This window comes from Leptinotarsa decemlineata, unplaced genomic scaffold (assembly GCF_025532065.1).
Source record: "Leptinotarsa decemlineata unplaced genomic scaffold, Ldec_3_MD MMD2_tig00001393_RagTag_RagTag, whole genome shotgun sequence".
In the NCBI taxonomy this organism is placed as follows: Eukaryota; Metazoa; Arthropoda; class Insecta; order Coleoptera; family Chrysomelidae; genus Leptinotarsa; species Leptinotarsa decemlineata.
In genome coordinates, this window is record NW_027412562.1 from 8,977,268 (window position 1) to 8,988,847 (window position 11,580).

The 11,580-nt window shown below is 32.5% G+C and overlaps 1 long non-coding RNA gene across 1 annotated transcript; it reads left to right on the top strand.

The window, feature by feature from the left end:
• Window positions 1-1,236: 1,236 nt before the first annotated feature.
• LOC141482576 (uncharacterized) lies at window positions 1,237-3,077 on the top strand. Its single transcript, XR_012465593.1, has 2 exons — window positions 1,237-1,474; window positions 2,925-3,077. It is a non-coding gene; the product is annotated as an uncharacterized lncRNA (long non-coding RNA).
• The last annotated feature ends 8,503 nt before the right edge of the window (window positions 3,078-11,580 follow it).

Here is an 11,580-nt window from a genome sequence, read left to right on the forward strand (position 1 = left end):
TGTTCGATTATTTACATACAAATTATTGCTTACTCTAGTATTATACTGATGGACTTGATTATTAAAAATTACAAATTTGTCAAAATATGAAGGTAGAAGGTAATGCAACATTTTGTGAATATAAATCATCTTTAAATATGTAAGCCTACTTTCTATAGATAACCATTCTAGAATATTTAAGATCAAAGATATATAGGTACTCCTGTCACATCTCAAAATAATCCTCATTGCGCGATTCTGTCGTTTTTGTAGTGTTCTCAGTTTATTTAAATCACCTGTGTATAGAAAAGTGGGACAATATTCGAAATGTAGTCGTATAATGGTCTTATATACAGTTATCCGTGATTACATATTAAGTGTTGGGACACTCTTGTGAAAAAATATCATTTCTTCAAAAAAAAAAATCTGTATGTGAGTGAAATGGTTATTCATTCATAGATGCTTGTCCAACATGAATCCTAGATATTTGAATTCAGTAATGAGCTCAATTTTGTCATTTTCTATTTTCATTTCAATTTGATTTGAATCTAATTTATCTGTACTTGAACGGTGTAGAAAGTATCATAGCATTTGTTTTGTTGACATTTAGATTCAATTTATTAGTTTTCAAATATGTAGCAATATTATTCAATGCTTCATTAATTTTTTGAATAGCTACATCTATATCTTTATCACTAACCGATACTAGGGCATCATCAGCAAAATAATGTTCATAATCACATTCATTTCATTTGTTGATATCAGTTATGTAAATTAAGAATACACAGTAAAAAGTATTTCTTTAAAAGAAGATCATTGCTTTGAAATTTTTATCTCTATTGGAAAAACTATCACTTTATGCCAACATCGTCATGTTCCACCAGAAAATCACACTTTTTTCAACAAAGAAATCAAATTTCTTGGTCTTTCAACGACATCATTCGTTTGATTATATCATTGCGAAGATGAACTATTTTGAATCAAGAAAATATAATATCATCTTAAAATACACCACCTATTTGAAGGGAAAAATAAACTGTTTCAAATGAAGAGCAATAACAACTTGATCTGAACACATAGTGTTTGTTTGAATTCATTACTGTATTCCTTCAAATAACTCAATTCGTTTATAACAAGAGTTTTGTGAATCTACATACAAAACTATATTATGATCGACTGAAAATAACAGGAATTTTGTATAGAATGAACAGGGTTTCTTTTAAAGAAGTATTTCATTCATTTCAGTTTAAAAATCATGTGGTGCTCTGGTCTTTCTATGACCCACTCTAGTGAGAGGGGAGCGGGAAATTCCGTGTTAACACCGCGTACGCGCTAGTATGTGTTGGAAAGTGATGTTGGTGTATTGCGTTTTTGAGGAGGAAGTGTTTTATGTGTCTGTAGGCAGTGCAATTTCTTTACGATTATTTTGTATCAACCATAATGGAACAGATTTTACAGGACTGGGGTCTTGCACAGTTGAAAGATATTTTCATGGGTAAATATTATAATTGGATAAAACTCCGTTATATCAGTAAGTACCGCGTTGTATACGTAGTACCGAAGAGAAAGTAGTAAACTTTGACGGCAACTCTTAACTTTGCCTTCATTTTGCGAAAATTTTAACAATGCTCCGTAATTTTTCACACATCTGTTTAATCTGTTTATCTGTTTAAAATCTGTTTTTCCGTTAACCAGCTGTCACACCCCTACGAACGACAACCCTCAGAAGTCCAAACTTGTGTGAGCTAAGGATTAACGATGTCTTACCTTTTAACGTGTGATTCCTAACACGGACGATAGCAAGTGAAGATCGATCGTTCAGACTAGGGCTTGAACCACCGACCAACACGGCAGTCAATTCGAGTGAGTGAACAAAGCACCCACGCCGAACCGCTTGGCTACCGACCGACCTAAAACTATGAATATGAAACTATGAAAATGAATGATTTTTGAATTATTACATTTGCCGAGCTCTGCAAGTGTATATTGATTTAAACTGATAATTCCTCCACGTTGATTCAAATTTGCTAATCTCTTGTTTCAAATAAGAGCATTTTCTCTAAACAAAATTTGATTTTCTCTCAGACCGAATTCATTTTTTTTTTGAAAGATAGAGGTACTTATAGTCTCTACAATAAATTATAATACAAAAAATACCAAAATAGGCGCCAGTAGGTATAAAAAGCTTCTATATGTGACAGCCACCTTCTGATTTCAACATGTAAATATTTGTTAAATTCCGAAACGTCTTTGCTTTCTGTAATCACTTCAGAAATGTTTTTATGTTATTCATTGGGAACAAATTGAATATATCCTACTCAGCTTGAAATTATTTGTTAGTTTTCCGTTAGGAATGTAAGAAATTGGTAGAAATATTACCAAACTCACTAGAGATGAAATATGAATTTCCAAAAAAAAACGTGAATGCTGTTATTTAAATAGCGAATCATATTCCTTTAAGTATGTCTGTATGATCATGAGTTACATTTTTATAACGAAACATTTTATACAGGGTTTCAAACAGGGTTTTATTGGAAATAGAGTTTATTCTATGATTTTCACTATAAGGGTTTTACAAAAACCGCGACACGCCTTTCGCTATACAATAGCATCTTCAAGCATAACCTTATGCTTGAAGAAGCTATTGTATAGCGAAACACGTGTCGCGGTTTTTGTAAAACCCTTATAGTGAAAAGGCATGAGGTTATGCTTGAAGAAGCTATTGTATAGCGAAACACGTGTCGCGGTTTTTGTAAAACCCTCATAGTGAAAATCATAGAATGAACTCTATTGATTAGTTTTTTAAATATGGATTTTCATCAAGTATCGGCCAGTTCTATTCAATTTTTTTTTTTATTAAGTGGCTGCTGTTTTCATATTTTTACCTTTCTATATATTTGAAATAGTGGCTAAGGATGATGTGCTGATTTCTTCTTTTGGTTCAGAATCCAAGTGATGTTCCGGCAATTGTGGATAAACAAAAGCAGAATGCAGAACTTAATCGACGACAGTGATTTTTTTAATGTTATTTACCAGAATGGCATCTAGTTTTAAAAACTTCATTTGTGTAAAATTACTAATAAATTAATTCATTTTCTTGTCTGAGTTGTAATGTTGTTTATAGGCTTCGATTTCATTTCATTTGTTAATTTGCAATTTGTTAAGAATATGTCCCTTTTATATTTTCTTTTCTTATTGAATATTTATTTATGTTATTTGTATAACTGCATAATCTCTCAAAAGTGTGCAGTTGGAATATGATATTTGAGCAAAGATTAGCAAAGAAAATTTAGTTCTCTATTACGTTTTATTTTTTATCACATGCTTTTCAGGATAATATTTATGGTTCGATTGATGACTTATTTATTTTGTAGAAATTCATGTTGAATATAGAATGAAGAAAATTGTAACGAATAAATAAACACAGTAGAAACTAGACAAAAGTATTTTCTTTATTATATACTTCTATATTTATGTATAATATTTATGATTTGCAATTGCTTCAAATAAACCAATCGTAACATGTAATGTATTATTTAGTTTCTTTCCTTACCACTTAGAGCTGTTCATATTACAGATGAGATACTTTGGATTCAAGTAACTAAATACATCCAAATGAGAGGGACAGTTTATAAACAGAAGCATAAGTTCATCTTCGATGAAGTAAATGAGTTATTTGATTCATACAAATAGAAGTGTTTCAAAGAAAAATGCTCCTCTTCAAATGAAAAAAAAAATTCTCATACGGAGACATTTAAATAATGCTCCAAGTAAACATATCATTCTTTCAAAACCCAAAACAGTTTTGAATGCATATTTACTTCTCTTGAACTAATGTGATGATTTCTATTGAAATGTATGCACAATCTTGGTGGAATACTTTTTTTTTACTTAAAAGAAGCGTTTATTCAGTCCATTTGAAATAATGATTCAAATTCAACTTGAGAGAATATGTTTCTCAGTTTAAAAAAATATTTCTTCATGAATATAGGAGAGCAAGATTTCCTTAAATCGAGATAATTTTCTTCACTTTGAGATTTTTATTTTTACTGTGTAACAATGGCCTAAAATTCTTTCCTGCGGCAGTTCCTAGCAGTTCAAGTTAAAAAAAAATTGCAGTGTTTCTATTTTAGATCCTATTCTGTTTTGAAAAATCTTCATCATTCCATACAAACCACAAAAGCATGCTGAAAAATTAATAAATTATATTGAGAAAAACTTATCAATTCAATCGTAAAACGCGTTCTTTTTATAAATGCCGGTGAACAGACTACTTCTTTTGTATATACACAATCATAATATGTGTAGATAATTCACCTCATGATTTGGGTATAGAGCTCGATCATGAATTGAGATTCAAAGAGATTCGATATAGCCTAATATATACAAACATCTTATGTCCATGACTGCTGCTATCAAAAATCAGCTGTTGAATAATTGAATAGTTTCATTTGAAGTATTTTAGGAACGAAGAAAATGATAAACGTTGGGATGATTCTATAATGTGATATGGCTGACGGACTGCGAATAGCCATTATGCTACCTAGGTAGCATAAATGAAAGATAAACAATCTCTATGAAACGCTTTTGTTGAACTCGTTGGATTTTATGAAAACGTGAATATAGTAAACTAAATAGGTGAAGAAACATTTCAGATGAACATCTGATCGGTTTATGTTTGGTCATAGTATTTACCGAATAAAATTGACCAATTAGTTACAACAAGCCAAAATACACACACGTGTTGGAAATCACCAGTTTCGAGACTTTTGGAGCTGGTAAACTTGTAATTATACTCTCTCCTTTCCGGAAGACCTGTTAAATTTTTTAACTGCCTGAGTTTCAATGTTGGATTAGAAAAATATGCATATTGACGCATATTTTTGCATATCAACAGGCAATCTACTTCAAGTCCAGTCGCCTTACTTTATTATTTTTATTGCTCAAGATGAAACTAAAATTGCCCGCACTTGTTGGGTTAAAGTTGAGGATACCGTGTTTTGTTTACTGCCAATAAACATTGCAAAATCCCTTCATTTTTATTGAGTTATATAGACCAGTAATAAAAAAAGGAATAGAGTTTGGTTGATTGTACCTCTGACCATTGCGGTTTATTATATTTTGTATTCTGCCTAAACGTAGTGCTTTGAAGCTTTTCGGCAATGAAAGTACAGTCGGTTGAAATATCGTAGAGTTTTATTGGTACTACACAAAATCATTTTGAAAAGAGAAATGAAAATTTCTATGTTACAAATAAAAGTGATAAAAAACATAGAAATTTTCATTTCTCTTTTCATTATGATCTCCTACCACGTAGTAACTAACGGCTACATCCATCAATTTATCAAAATAATTTTATTTTCTATTTTGATATTCGGAGGCAATACTAAAATAAGATTCCATATGCATAAAATATAAACCTAATCCAGAATATGACAAATCATTGACTGATTTTATGATAGGTCGTTTTGATGATTCAAAGTTTGAGTAGGAGTATAATATTAAAATTTTTGCTATGGTTTGTTTGACAATGGACGCAGAGAATTATGATACAATTGCGTTACAATATGATGTTCAAAATTAGACCTAAATTTCACGAATATCTAAAAACTATACTGGTTAGGGCACATGATTCTCAGACCCAATGATCACTTACCCCACGGTGTGGGGGAGTGGTTGTTGTTTGATAATGCTGACGCGCCCTCCCAAACGTATTGGGGCTTCAGGGAATTGGACCTGTCCAGCGCAAACTACGCTTAAAATAATAATAATAATAATAATAATGTAATTATTATTTTCAGATGAATTTTTTAATTAACGTTGGATGAATTGAGAATAAAAGGCGAAGTTCAACTCGGTAGCAATGAAAGCAACCTTGTTGTTCTTACACTAAACCCCTTGAAATATTTCTGTGAAACTAAATGAATACCATGAGACTGAGAAATGAGTATTCAATATCTAAAAGTGATTCTTAAAACTAAGAATGAAATCATAGTATAAAACATATGTTGATGAGAAAACAATGACAAATATTAATATTATTCATGGACACTAAACAAATGATTTTTAAGTTGTGAAATGAATTTTCGAATATTACCAATTTTTAAATCTGAAAGATACTGTGAATGTTGCTGATTCGATAACAAGATGATCGTATCAAAATTTCAGTTCTGAGAGAAGGTGGACAGATTAGTCCTCTGTGGCGAATATTATTAGTATGTTTATCTGTACGAAACGTTATTTTCTGATTTGAATAGCAAGATCTACGTGTTGTAATAATTTTATGGAAAAATGTAGTTGCATGATAAATTCTTCGCTTTTCCATATTCAACCAACCAATTTCAGTGAGTTTGAAATATATTCCCTCCCGCCTCTTTGTTCCGTATATCAATCGCAAACAGGAATTTTGAACTTTCTTGATTTTTTTGTAGTAAGCGATATGGAACAATTAACGGAGTCGCCATAAGTTTGATAATACCAAAGCCTCGTAAAGTTTGATTTTTAGTGTAATAGGTGAATAATGTTGAATACTATTATAAAGTTTCTTTACTCGTTCCTGGAAAGCAGTACATTGCCCAGTTGGAATAAGTATCTCTTGATTTGCGAAGGCAAAGGCGCACGTCGGTCCTTGACTTTTTATAGAAGAATTCATGAGTGCTGAAAAGGGTTACCAAGTTAAAAGTTCTCATTCGGACGCAATCTACAGACGTTTCTAGAAATACTGTACCTCTTTTCAACACCTGTCACTGTAGACCAAATCAGTTACACTGGGATAGGAATCTCTTCAAGCATACCAATAAAATGAGGAATACGGTTTAGTTGGGGGAGTTTGTATAGGATTTTGCATTCCCAACCTTGAAATGAATGAATCAACAAAAATACTAAATCAATATTGAAAGTAAATAAAAGAAATCAGATTGACCCTGTTCTGAAATTTTCTACTCTTTCCAATGATGGTCTTTACAGGAAATATAACCAAGTACAGGGTCTAACCTTACGGTTCGATACACTACACTTTACAACTTGTGATCGAAATCCTTTTTCCAGAAACCATCAAGGAAACACAAAGCTGTTGTTTAACACTCCTTCAAATGAACTCCTCTGATTCTTGAGATCCGGGACTCCAGCAGTAGCGACCTCAGACCTATTTTTCACAGAGCAGCCAAACACGTCTAAAACGATCTCCTCACAGTGTCTGATTTAATCAGTTTATTCCTGTTTTTATGCCGTTGGTGGTTCTCACATCTTCATTGGTTCTTATGATTTCTAAGATTGTTTGCTTTTAATGATTTTGCGACTTTACGATTCTACGATTTTTTATGATCCTATGATCCTGGTAGAACTATAATACAAAAACTCTACGATTAGGTAAAACTACCAATTTCGAAATATGATTTTATAGAAATTAATATCTAAAAATGCTACAATAGATAAAATTTATTCTTGAGAATAATTCTCAAAATTTCATCTAAATCACCACTACATATTTTCTATACGAAGCCATGCACAGAAAATACCCTTTCAACATTTCATCCTTCACACATAGAATTGATATCGGCTCAAAGTTCAGACAATCCGACCACCTGTTACATTATTCCCTTCAGACATATACCCAGAGCCCATCGATTCTAAGTATGACATTACTAAAAGTAGACATCTCTCTCTGTATTTCACTTCTCACTCTACGTTCATTACTATGAAAATTAGGTCTATGATCGAACAAAAGAAGAACAGTTGCTGTCATCAATTTTTGTATACCTAACCGAAATAAACAGTAGGTGTTAGCATTCTGATCATAATTTCTAAGTTCTACTGCAGACTTCTCAGAAAAATCCCATATGTGTGAAAATTGAATATAAAAATTGTGAATAATTGGTATGTTGCAATTTACAATTCAAAATTGGCAAGAAGGGGTTTCTTTGTGTGCATATTGTCACGCAATCCCATTAAAGTGGAAAAATGAAATGTCACCGCATATATAACTGGTGCAGTATTTCTTTTACATGGCTTTCAACTCTTAAGTTATAATTAAGCGAAACACCACCGTTTATCGTTATGTTAAATGAATTACGAGTAATACCTCAACGTTTAGTAGGCCCGAAAAGAATACTTTCTGATTCTTAGGGATTTATAATCAGGCAATAATCTGTAGCACTCTTCAAAAGTAGGTATTTCAAGTTCTTTATTCAGAGTGCCACACGCAGAATTAACGCCCTGATGAAAAAAATTGCGATATATTTGAGTATCGTTTGCATAAAGAGATCCTTTCTTCGATGAAGACTACTGAGAAGATTGGAGAAATAAAAAGCGAGTATTATAGACCCCAGAATTGACCACTGTGGTACTACAGACTTCACAGAAGAAAGCATTATGATTTGCAATCCATTACCACTTTCTGAGATTGGTTATTGAAAACATTTAATGAGCTACAGCAGATTCCTTTATGATTAGGCATGCTTAACAGTGTCGTTAATGGTATCAAATGCTCTACTGAAGTCTAGCAATGCAAGGATGTCGTCAACAATATGTGAAAGAGTCGAGGTATATCTATACCCTTTTCCAAAACCTGATGAATATTCGATAGCAAACTAAATTTCGTAAGGTGATTTGTTAATTGTTTTTCAATAGTTCGTTCCAGTATTTTAGACATGGTTGGTAGAATACTAATATCACGATATTCTTGTGTCCAGCATCATTTGAGATTTTGAGTACAACTTTTATCACTGCCCACTGCAGTAGGAAACACCCCCTCAAGTAGACATGTATTAATGATCTGAGTAATGTATTCAATGGGAAATGTTCCTCCTGACGAAAATCAAGTAGTTTTTATAAAAGAGCTCAAAAACAATGCTTAAACTTATCATTTCAAGCTTTTTCTTTAAAAAAATATTTGAATACTTAAAAAAAGAGGAATGAAATCTTGCATTCGACCTTTAAAGGGATTCGCTTTTATTTCCCCATTTGGCGACATCGATTTCAGCTAATAAAGGACTATGAGGCTATTACTTGTAAGAGACAAACAAAGATGACATATTTCAGAGGCATGCTGTTCTGTTTACTTGTGTTCCGAGTTCCGAGGCATTGTGTGACATGACATTTTGTACACGTAACCTATCTTCCACTATATAAATAAATAACAAAACAACTGTTGTTTATGTGGCTTGTGGAAGTGGTTTTAAACTATAATTTATATTTTGCCTTAATTGTTGATTTATAAAGATATTTTTTCTTTTTTAAAGGCAGGAAACAAAGCCGAAAATTCACTCACAGATTAATATATCCTCAGGTCCAACAACCAGAAATCAAGAAATGGGTAACGCTAACATATTTAGGAAAAAGAACAGAAATAATCGCAGGTTTCTTCAGAAAAAACAAGGTGGAAGTAGCATTCAGATCACATGCCAGGTTATCTTATTTCCTTTTCAATGCCAAAGATAAGGTCGACAAGTTGGAAAAATCTGGAGTTTATAAGCTTAAGTATCCGGAGTGTAATAGTGTTTATGTGGGACAATGCGGACGAAATTTCCAAAAACGGTATGCTGAACATGAAAGGTCCTTCAGACTAGGATAAAATGATTCGACGTTTTCAAACCATTCCTTGGCATGCAACCACAAATTTCCGAATCTAAACGATACGGAAATTCTGCACTACGCAAGGAAGGGTTGCAAACTCAATTATTTAGAATCCTTGGAAATTTACAAGCATAAACATTGCGGGTGCAACCTGGTAAATGATCAAATCGATTTAATTTACTCTCCGGTTTTTAAATTGGCACATCCGTATGGTATATATATACCTATATATACCTGAATGGTATATATTGGCGAATGTAATGGATCATTGTTAGTTTATTGCATTAGTTTGAGAATGTTCATATAGGACGAAACTGCAGTAACGTTAGTTACAATTAAAAGTGGTAAAAAACATAGAAATTTTCATTCCTCTTTTCATTATTATAATTCTGTTGGTTTGTTTAAATGTGTTTGTTTGAATTATTTTCAAACAATTATACTAAATTGTGTTAAAAAATTAAACGTACCAAAACCACGAGCTGGCTTCTTAGCCTCAGTGGTTCATTTGTTTGTTCCAAAATGTAATTTTTGTAGAATATTGAATAATGTTATTTAACTTACTATATGTAAATCTTTTCTAGCAACTTGTTATTGAGATAATTGTATATTTTTCTTTGGACATTAACATTATTATTATAGTAGTACATTGTCTTGAAGTTTATATAAGACCGTTTCAGTACATATTGTAATCTAAAAAAGGTATATTTTGAAATATGTATCTCTCCCAATTACCTACATAGTAGGTTATGGTGAAAGCCTACCAAAAAACAACTACCTTCCTAGATAATAGCACACTGGATATTGAATTATATCCGACAGGCATTTATGCAATATATCTCACAGAGGTTAGTCCCATAGATGTTTTTCGTTCATCCAGAATGTAGGAACACGCTGAAATCATTAGAGTACATCACCCACAAACCCCTTTCGAGATGGCACCTCTCATCAGTGCAGGAAAGATCCGACTCAATCAGCAAAGTGCCTGGGACTCGGTTAATTTCAGTGCGGCTCAACTGCATGTATAAAATCTTCGTCTGAGAGAAATATTGTTAACTAGTAACAGTAACATCTCGTGAACAAAGTCCCAAGCAAAAAAGTAACATCATATATACCAATTCCCTAGCAGAGATCAAATCGTTTCTGTAATCTGTTGAGAATAAAACAGCATCTAGTAGAGGTTTCTCTATTTTTTTTTTCAAATATAGGAGTCAGTGTTAATTCAAGATAATGTACCTGCAATTAATATTGCTAACTGTGGTAATGCCAATATATATTTTTGCAGTCGTTATTAGCTATCAAGTTGTAAAAAATGTAGTTGAAAATTGAATAAATTTTTGAATTGACACTCGCGTTCGCTCGTGCCACAACTTTCACTATACTATTTTCCTCAAGTTTTCTGAGAAATTAGTTCAGTCTATATCAGTTATTATAACCAATTCATTTGCGTTACGGAACATCTAAGAAACAGAGTACCTCAAAACGTTATCATGCATAGTGCACGTGACCTCCCAGACAAGGCTGCTTGTACAAAGTTGCACTAAGGAACGAAGGAAATTTCACAATTTTTTTTTATAATATGCGGCTCGGTATAGGTGGGGTGAAGGGACATAAATTAGCAGTTTCTTCAGCTGCATTAGTACTTGACTTTTCAAAAATTTTAAAGTAATAAATACCGTATATTTACACACACAGGCGTTAAAACTCCGACACTGTAAAAATGCATTCCGCCAGCCGATTACCGTTGAATCCAGCATAAAGAGGCTTCTTTACTTCATCCAATAGATGCAATTGTGCGCGGTGATCATGCTTTGATCACGCATCTATCTTTATTTGTGTTTCTTTGTTTATTGGATGGATATAGTTGGTTTAACTTTATATAGCAACCCAGTTCCAGCAGAAGTACAAACTGTCTCCTCTTCAAATTCAAAATTTGTTATTTGGAGATTCATACTCTTGATTCTACCTCTTCCATTTTAATTATTCCCTTTCAATTAAATTGAACTGAAACCATTTTCAACTCGAATATCG